This window comes from Dama dama, chromosome 21 (genome assembly GCF_033118175.1).
Source record: "Dama dama isolate Ldn47 chromosome 21, ASM3311817v1, whole genome shotgun sequence".
NCBI lineage: Eukaryota > Metazoa > Chordata > Mammalia > Artiodactyla > Cervidae > Dama > Dama dama.
In genome coordinates this window covers 24775743-24783101 of record NC_083701.1, presented here as the reverse complement: position 1 = coordinate 24783101, position 7359 = coordinate 24775743, and positions in this window count along the sequence as shown.

Sequence of the window (7359 nt, the reverse complement as noted above, 5' to 3'; positions counted from 1 at the left end):
GCGCCTCCCGCGACTTCCGGGGCCGGTTGCCTGGCAACGGCGGGGCGGGGCGGTCCCTGTGCGCCCCCACCTCCCCTGCCCCCGAGCGCCCCTCTTCCGGCGCCCGCCCACCTGTCCGGTCCCTCTCCTTTCCTTAAAGGAAGTTGGCTCAGAGTTTCCCTTCCGGGAAGTTTTTGCATAAACTCGGAGGTTCCAGGGATGGTGACCCCCCCAAGAGGGCAGCACGGACTTGCGAATTTCTTTACCGCATGGTGACAATGTCTTCTGGAGAATTCATCTGATGGAAAGTGCCACCTTACTTTTCCAATCTCGGTTGCATTCTCTCGTTTCCCTGCCAAGAATTGGGTGGTGCGTCGTCCCCAAAGCGTGAAGTGTTGAGGAAGAACCCCGTAAACTCTCTTTGCGATTAGAGCTGCTGCTGCTGCTAAGTCACTTCAGTCGTGTCCGACCCTGTGCGACCCCACAGACGGCAGCCCACCAGGCTCCCCGGTCCCTGAGATTCTCCAGGCAAGAACACTGGAGTGGGTTGCCATTTCCTTCTCCAATTCATGAAAGTGAAAAGGGAAAGTGAAGTCGCTCAATCATGTCCAACTCAAAGCGACCCCATGGACTGCATCCTACCAGGCACCTCCGTCCACGGGATTTTCCAGGCAAGAGTACTGGAGTGGGTTGCCATTGCCTTCTCCAGCGATTAGAGCTAGAGACTCCTAAATTCTCTTCATTCATCTGAAATTTGTTCAGACTCCTGTCTTATCCCAGGTTTTCTTTTTATGACCCCGGACGCAAAGGTAAAAAGAAAGTAGTCCTGGTCATTATAAACCTCACAGTCTAGCGGAGGAAAAGAGATATAAACAGAGTAAATGCCATTTGCAGTAGAACTTTGCAGGAAATGTTAGGAGTGGAATATGGGTGTGAAGGGAAATATTCTGTTGGCACCGGCTGCCTGCACCATCCTGGGTGCGTTCTCCTGTCGACCGCTGTAGGAGGTGAGTATTGTTATTCCGTGTTATACCCGAGGAAAACTGATGACAAGTAACCACTAAATTCACCCTGTTGTGAATGGCGGTAGCGGATACTAAGCCTTGCATTTGCTGGTTATCCCAATGTTCTTTTTAGTACAATATTTGTTGTTCAGCCGCTCTGTCGTGTCGCACTCTGCAACCCCATGGACTGCAGCACACCAGGCTTCCCTGTCCTTGACCGTCTCCAGGAGTTTGCTCAAACTCGTGTCCATTGAGTCGGTGATGCCATCCAACCATCTCGTCCGACATCTTGTCCAATTAGTACAACCATCTTGTTCAATTAGTACAACATTCTGCTTTAGAAATCCCTGGATCTTCCTTATATCCCATAAAACCAATGGCATTTTGTCCCAGTCTTGGAGGATAAGTACTCCTGATAAACTTTGAACCTAAAAGGACCACAGGGAAAGGCATGGGTTTGAAATACCATGTTCATGCTGGTAAAATACCACATGGCTGAACCTTAGGAGAAGTGATAACAGATGGTTGGGGTTGGGGCGCGTGATTGCCATCTAGCCTGGAGATGCAGGACTGGTGCTGAGGGGTCTTGCCTTAGTGAAGAGATCAAATATTATGCCCTGGGCCAATGATTCTCCAGGCTCATGCACAAAGAACTCCCCTCCCATTCCCAATGCAGGAACTCAGATTTAATTAGTATGGGATTCCAGTCAGGCATATTTTTTAAGATGCTCCCCATGTGGACTTTGTTTCTGGCCATGACAGTGTTCCTGATACTGGATTTGCCTTCCCCACCCAACAATGAAAACACTAGAGAAAATATATGAAACGATTATTTTCAGACACTGAACCACAGGCAGTACAGATCTGTGCTGTGCCAGAGAAGGGAAACAAGTGAGATGAGCTATGTTTGTCCTGGCTTTCTGCCTGGAACTCTCCTACAATGCTGGTGAAAATGGAGAATGGTGCAGCTACTTTGGAAAATAGTTTCTTCTAAAGTTAAATATTCAGTTATCTTAAGACCCAGCATTGACACTCCCAAGTATTGACCCAAGAGGAATGAAAGCACATGTTGACAAAAATATTTGTACCCAAATGTTCATAGAAGCTTTACTCATAATAGCTGCAAAGTGGAAACTATTCAAATGTCCATCAACAAATGAATGAATAACATTTTGAGAAATTTCATAGCACAGACTACTACTCAACAGTAAAAAGGAAATTACTGATTCATACACCATGACTGAATCTCAAAGCCATGATCTTGAGTAAAAGAAGTCAGATGCAAAAAAGTAAATATTGTCTGATTCAATGTTTATGAGATTCTAGAGCAGGCAAAACTTAGCTTTATTGACGGAAAGCTGGCAGTAAATTGCCTGGGGTCAACTGTTTGGGAAATGATAAACGTGGGGAATTTGACCGACAAAGGATATATGGTAACTATTTGAGGTGATGAAAATATTTTATATCTTTATTGGTAGTGATAGTTACATATATGTGTGTGTTTTTGTCAAAAACATATTGAACTATATACTTAAAGTGAGTGTACCTTATTATATGTAAATCATACATTTATACAATTGGTTTAACCCCCACCCTAGATAATTCTGTTGCACAGCCATGGTTGAGAACCACTGGTCTAAGGCAGTTGGGAGCCATTAAGTGATTTGTGATTTAAAAAGATAACAGAAGCCTCAGTTGAATAAGAATGAAGATGTATAAGAATGAATAAGAATTCATGATGATTTCCTAATTCTTAATGAATTAATTCGTCTTACTCCTAAGATGAATAAAAATCACAAAATTAGCAGGTTATTACAACAGTGAGGGATGAGCAGGATTAAAGAACTTTTCTTTTTTGGCTGTGTGGCTTGTGTGATCTTAGTTCCCTGATCAGGGATCGAACCTGGGCCCAAGGCAGTGAGGGGATTCCCAAGGTTAAAGTTTTATCAGTGGCAGTGGGTAAAGAGAAGCAATAATTGGTAGAGATTTGGGGTTTGGGACCTGGGCCAATTGGTGCTGGAGTCTTTCATGGGAAATATAGGAAAGAAGGAGGGGTAAAGAATGACACTCAGGGTTTTGGCTAGGTGATTTGGCACATAGTGCCTCCTATAAATCTTTGAGTTGAAAAGGAAAGGCAGACTTCAAAAGAAAAGAACAAGTTTGTTATGGACACACTGTGGCTTTGTTTTGCTTTGTTTTCTTCCAGTTTTATTGAGATAGGACTGATGCCTAGTGCTGTGTAACTTTAAGGGGTGTACATAATGATATGACTTACATACATCATGGAATGTTTACCCCAGTAGGTTTAGTGAATATCTATCAAATTGCATAGATATAAAATGGAAAAGGTCACTTTGGAACTCATCAGCTTAAATCATCCTGTCTTAATTTGTATAATAGGTGGCTGTATGTAAACCTCACGGTACCTAAAATTTGCAATAGATACACACACACCCACACACACAAAGAGGGAGGACTCCAAACATCACACTAAACATAGTTATAAAATTACAAGGGAAGAGAGTGTTACAGACATTTTGAACGTGAAATTTTTGTGGGACACGGGGAAAATACCTCATGGAGTAACTGCAAATGTGGGTCTAGATACTAGGAGGCGAGGAGAGGATTCTGGTCTGAAGATAGAGAATTGGTGTTGACTGCCCATGAGTGATAACAGGGTAGGTGAGGCTTTTGGAAAAGTGTGAAATGTGATAAGATTCGAGGACCAAGAATACTTGGAAAAAAAACAACCCTGAAAGGTTCAGCTGGTAAAAGGAGAATATTCAGAGGAGACGCTGGAAGTAGTCGGAGAAGAAGGATGAAGACAAGAGGCTGGACAGACTAGTGAGAATGCAGTTTCCAGGAGACCAACAGTGCCATTTCCTATAGATAATCAAGATTATGGTTAGGATTTGGCGCTTTCACTGCCTTGGCCCAGGTTCAATCCTGGATCGGGTAATTAAGATACCACGAGTCTCTCAGTAAGGCAAAAAAAAAAAAAATTAGAATTGGAATGTGTCCACTGGATTAAGAGAAGAGGTACAGCAAAGTTTGAGGTGTACAGCAAAGTTATTCAGTTATACATATATACATTTATATGTCTTTTCTCTAGTCTTTTCCATTATAGGTTATTACAAGATATTGAATATGGTTCCCTAGGCTATATTGTAAAATTCCTATTGTTTATCTACTTTATATATGGCAGTGCATGTCTGGGGCTTCTGTGAGCCTTGCGGTACCAAGGTCATTATGAATTTCATAGAGAAGAAAACCCACATTTTAGCAGTTTGAGAATGACAGCCGGGACACTGAAACTGTGTTTTTGAGGTGCAGGAGGTGGTTTTTCCTGGCTCAGGAGAGCCTGTGGTTAATTTTTCAGGAATTTTAAAAGCAGTTGTTAAACACAGCCATTATTAAAAATTAAGGGCAAAGGGGAAGGGATAAATCAGGAGTATGGGAACTAACAGACACTGTAGCCTGCCAGGCTCATCTGTCCATGGGATTTCTCAGACAACAATATTGGAGTGGGTTGCCATTCCCTTCTCCAGGGAATCTTCCGATCCAGGGATTGAACCTGCTTCTCTTGTGTCTCCTGCATGGGCCTATAGATTCTTTACCACTAGCACCACGTGGGAAGCTCACAGAAGCCCCAGACATGCACTGCCATATATAAAGTAGATAAACAATAGGAATTTTACAATATAGCCTAGGGAACCATATTCAATATCTTGTAATAACCTATAATGGAAAAGACTAGAGAAAAGACATATAAATGTATATATGTATAACTGAATAACTTTGCTGTACACCTCAAACTAACACAACCTTGTAAATCAACTGCTTCAATGAAAAAAGGAAAAAAAAAGAAAACAAGTAAATTACATAAACTTAATGAAATCATATTAAAAACCAATGCAATCAATACTCAAGAGATTGTTTCCAAATTATTTAAATACACTTTATTATTATCCATACATCTGTTGTATTTACATGATGAAATACCATATAATGGTCTGCTGTGGTGACAGCATGTTGGTAGCTTGAAACTCACCAAGGTGGGAGTATTTACATCTCAGAAGTTGACAAATGCCGCACATCAGACATTGATTCATTGTTTTGTTCATTGTTTAAATTTAAGAATATAGTGGAGAAAATGTTTACAAGGCAGTTAAGACGTAAAATGTGCTGTGTCTGTTACTGTGAATAGCACAGGAGGTAAAAAAAGAGAGACATTCTTTCAGCATGTGACCAGCTCATTCAGGCTACCTTCCTGCCTTCTGCTCTGTTTCTTGGATTTTTCCTTAGGTCCCCACAGCTAAGGCGCTGTTGAGGGATTGCAGAGGAGTTTTGCAGATGACTTGGGGTTCTCTTTCTTTGGCAACCTCTTTGCTAGCATTGGGCTTCCTGGTAGCTCAGACAGTAAAGAATCTGCCCGCAATGCAGGAGACCTGTGTTCGATTTCTGGGTTGAGAAGATCCCCTGGAGAAGGGAATGGCAACCCACTCCTGTATTCTTGCCTGGAAAATCCCATGGTCAGATGAGCCTGGCGGGCTATAGTCCACGGGGTCGCAAAGAGTTGGACACAACTGAGCTAATAATACTTGCTAGGTTTCCTCTTCTTAATTTCCAGCCCCGAAATCTGACTGATAATAACTCCCGATTGCATCATTGCCTCCCCTCTGCTTTTTCTAGTTGAAGTGTATAACTGATGCTTGAACAATGTGGGGGCATAGTCTGCATAGTCAAAAATGTGCTATAATTTTACATTGGTGGTTCTGGATTTGAGCATCAACCCATAGATCATGTAATTAACTGTAGTATGTATTTATTGAAAAAAATTCACGTCTAAGTTCAGTCCTGTGCAGGTCAGGCCCATGTTGTTCAAAGGTATTCTGTTTATTTACCAGCTGTTCCTTTATTCTCCCCAGCTGTTCCTTTTAAAGACAATCATTAGATCTACCTATAGAAGTAACAACCTTTTATTTTATTGTAATCTTGAGTACTAGATAATCTAATTTCTTATGACCATGTGTGAGATAAAATACCCATTGATATGGGAATTCTTCTAAATGTACAATTAATGTATGTGTACACGCCAGCCAGGAAAAGTGATATTCTGGTAACAGTCCACAGGTCTTCATGGTGCTTATAGACCATGGGGTGAGGATGAGTCAGTGGCGATGTCTCTGTCTCATGTTAGTCTCACTTAGAGACCCCGACTGACATCACCACCTCCACCCTCTGGAACAATCTCTGCTGTCACGCAATGGGGGAGAAAATTTGGCAAATCATGCTCAGATCTTAAAGCTGTTGCCTGGATCTGGCACGTGATGTTCCCACTCATGTCCTTGGCCGAAGTGAATCCAGCGGTCCTGCCTGACTGTCCAGGACTTGAGGGAATGAAGTCCCACCATGTGGTCTGAGGAGGGGAGCTGGAGATGGGACAGCAGGAATGACTATTTCAGTGTGATTCACAGGTTAAGAGCAGGGAGCATTCAAGTCTTTTCCTGCACTGGTTCCGAATTCCTGGTCCTGGAGTAAACAATCACTTGCATCTTGTTCTGAAATTGTGACAGAGACACTGTACAGTGGACTAGGAGCTGTAACTATGAAATATAGTGTTGTAATAGTCACTACATGATGCCCAGAAAGCTGCTCTTTTAATATCTGAAGCTACCGAGGTTTTCCCTCTGTCATCACAGTTAGAAAAGTTAGAATTGTTCTCAGATAGTGGCTTCAGAATTATGCAAGGCTTCCCAGGTGGCACAGTGGTAAAGAATCTGCCCACCATTGCAGGAGATGCAACAGATTTGGGTTGGATCCTTGGATCAGGAAGATCGCCTGGAGGAGGAAAGGCAACCCACTCCAGTGTTCTTGCCTGGAGAATTCCATGGACTGAGGAACCTGGTGGGCTACAGTCCATGGACTTGCAAAGACATGACTGAGCAACTCAACATGCATGCATGACACAAGGACTTCCCTGCAGGTCCAGTGGTTAAGACTCTGAGCTATCAATGCAAGGGGCGTGGGCCCCTGGTCGGGAAACTAAGATTCTGCATGTTGCGCAGTGGCAACCAAAATAGTAGAAAAGAATTATGAGGGCATGGCATCACTCTTAGAAATGAGCTCTGCTCTCCACAGGCATTTCCCCCTTCATGCTTCCTTCCCGGTTCTCAGCTGTGTCACACGTAACTGTTAGTGAAGTATTCAGACAAGAAAGCATCCCCAGGTAGAGCAAGGAGAAGAATAAAAGAAGAGTAAAAGCCACTGGAACTTCAGCAGTTGAAGTTCTGTTCATCCGTGCCTGAAAATGGGGCGGCTGAGTAAATGCACAGAATTTAGCAGCTCTGTGGTGGCCAGCCAGGGAGTGTTCAAT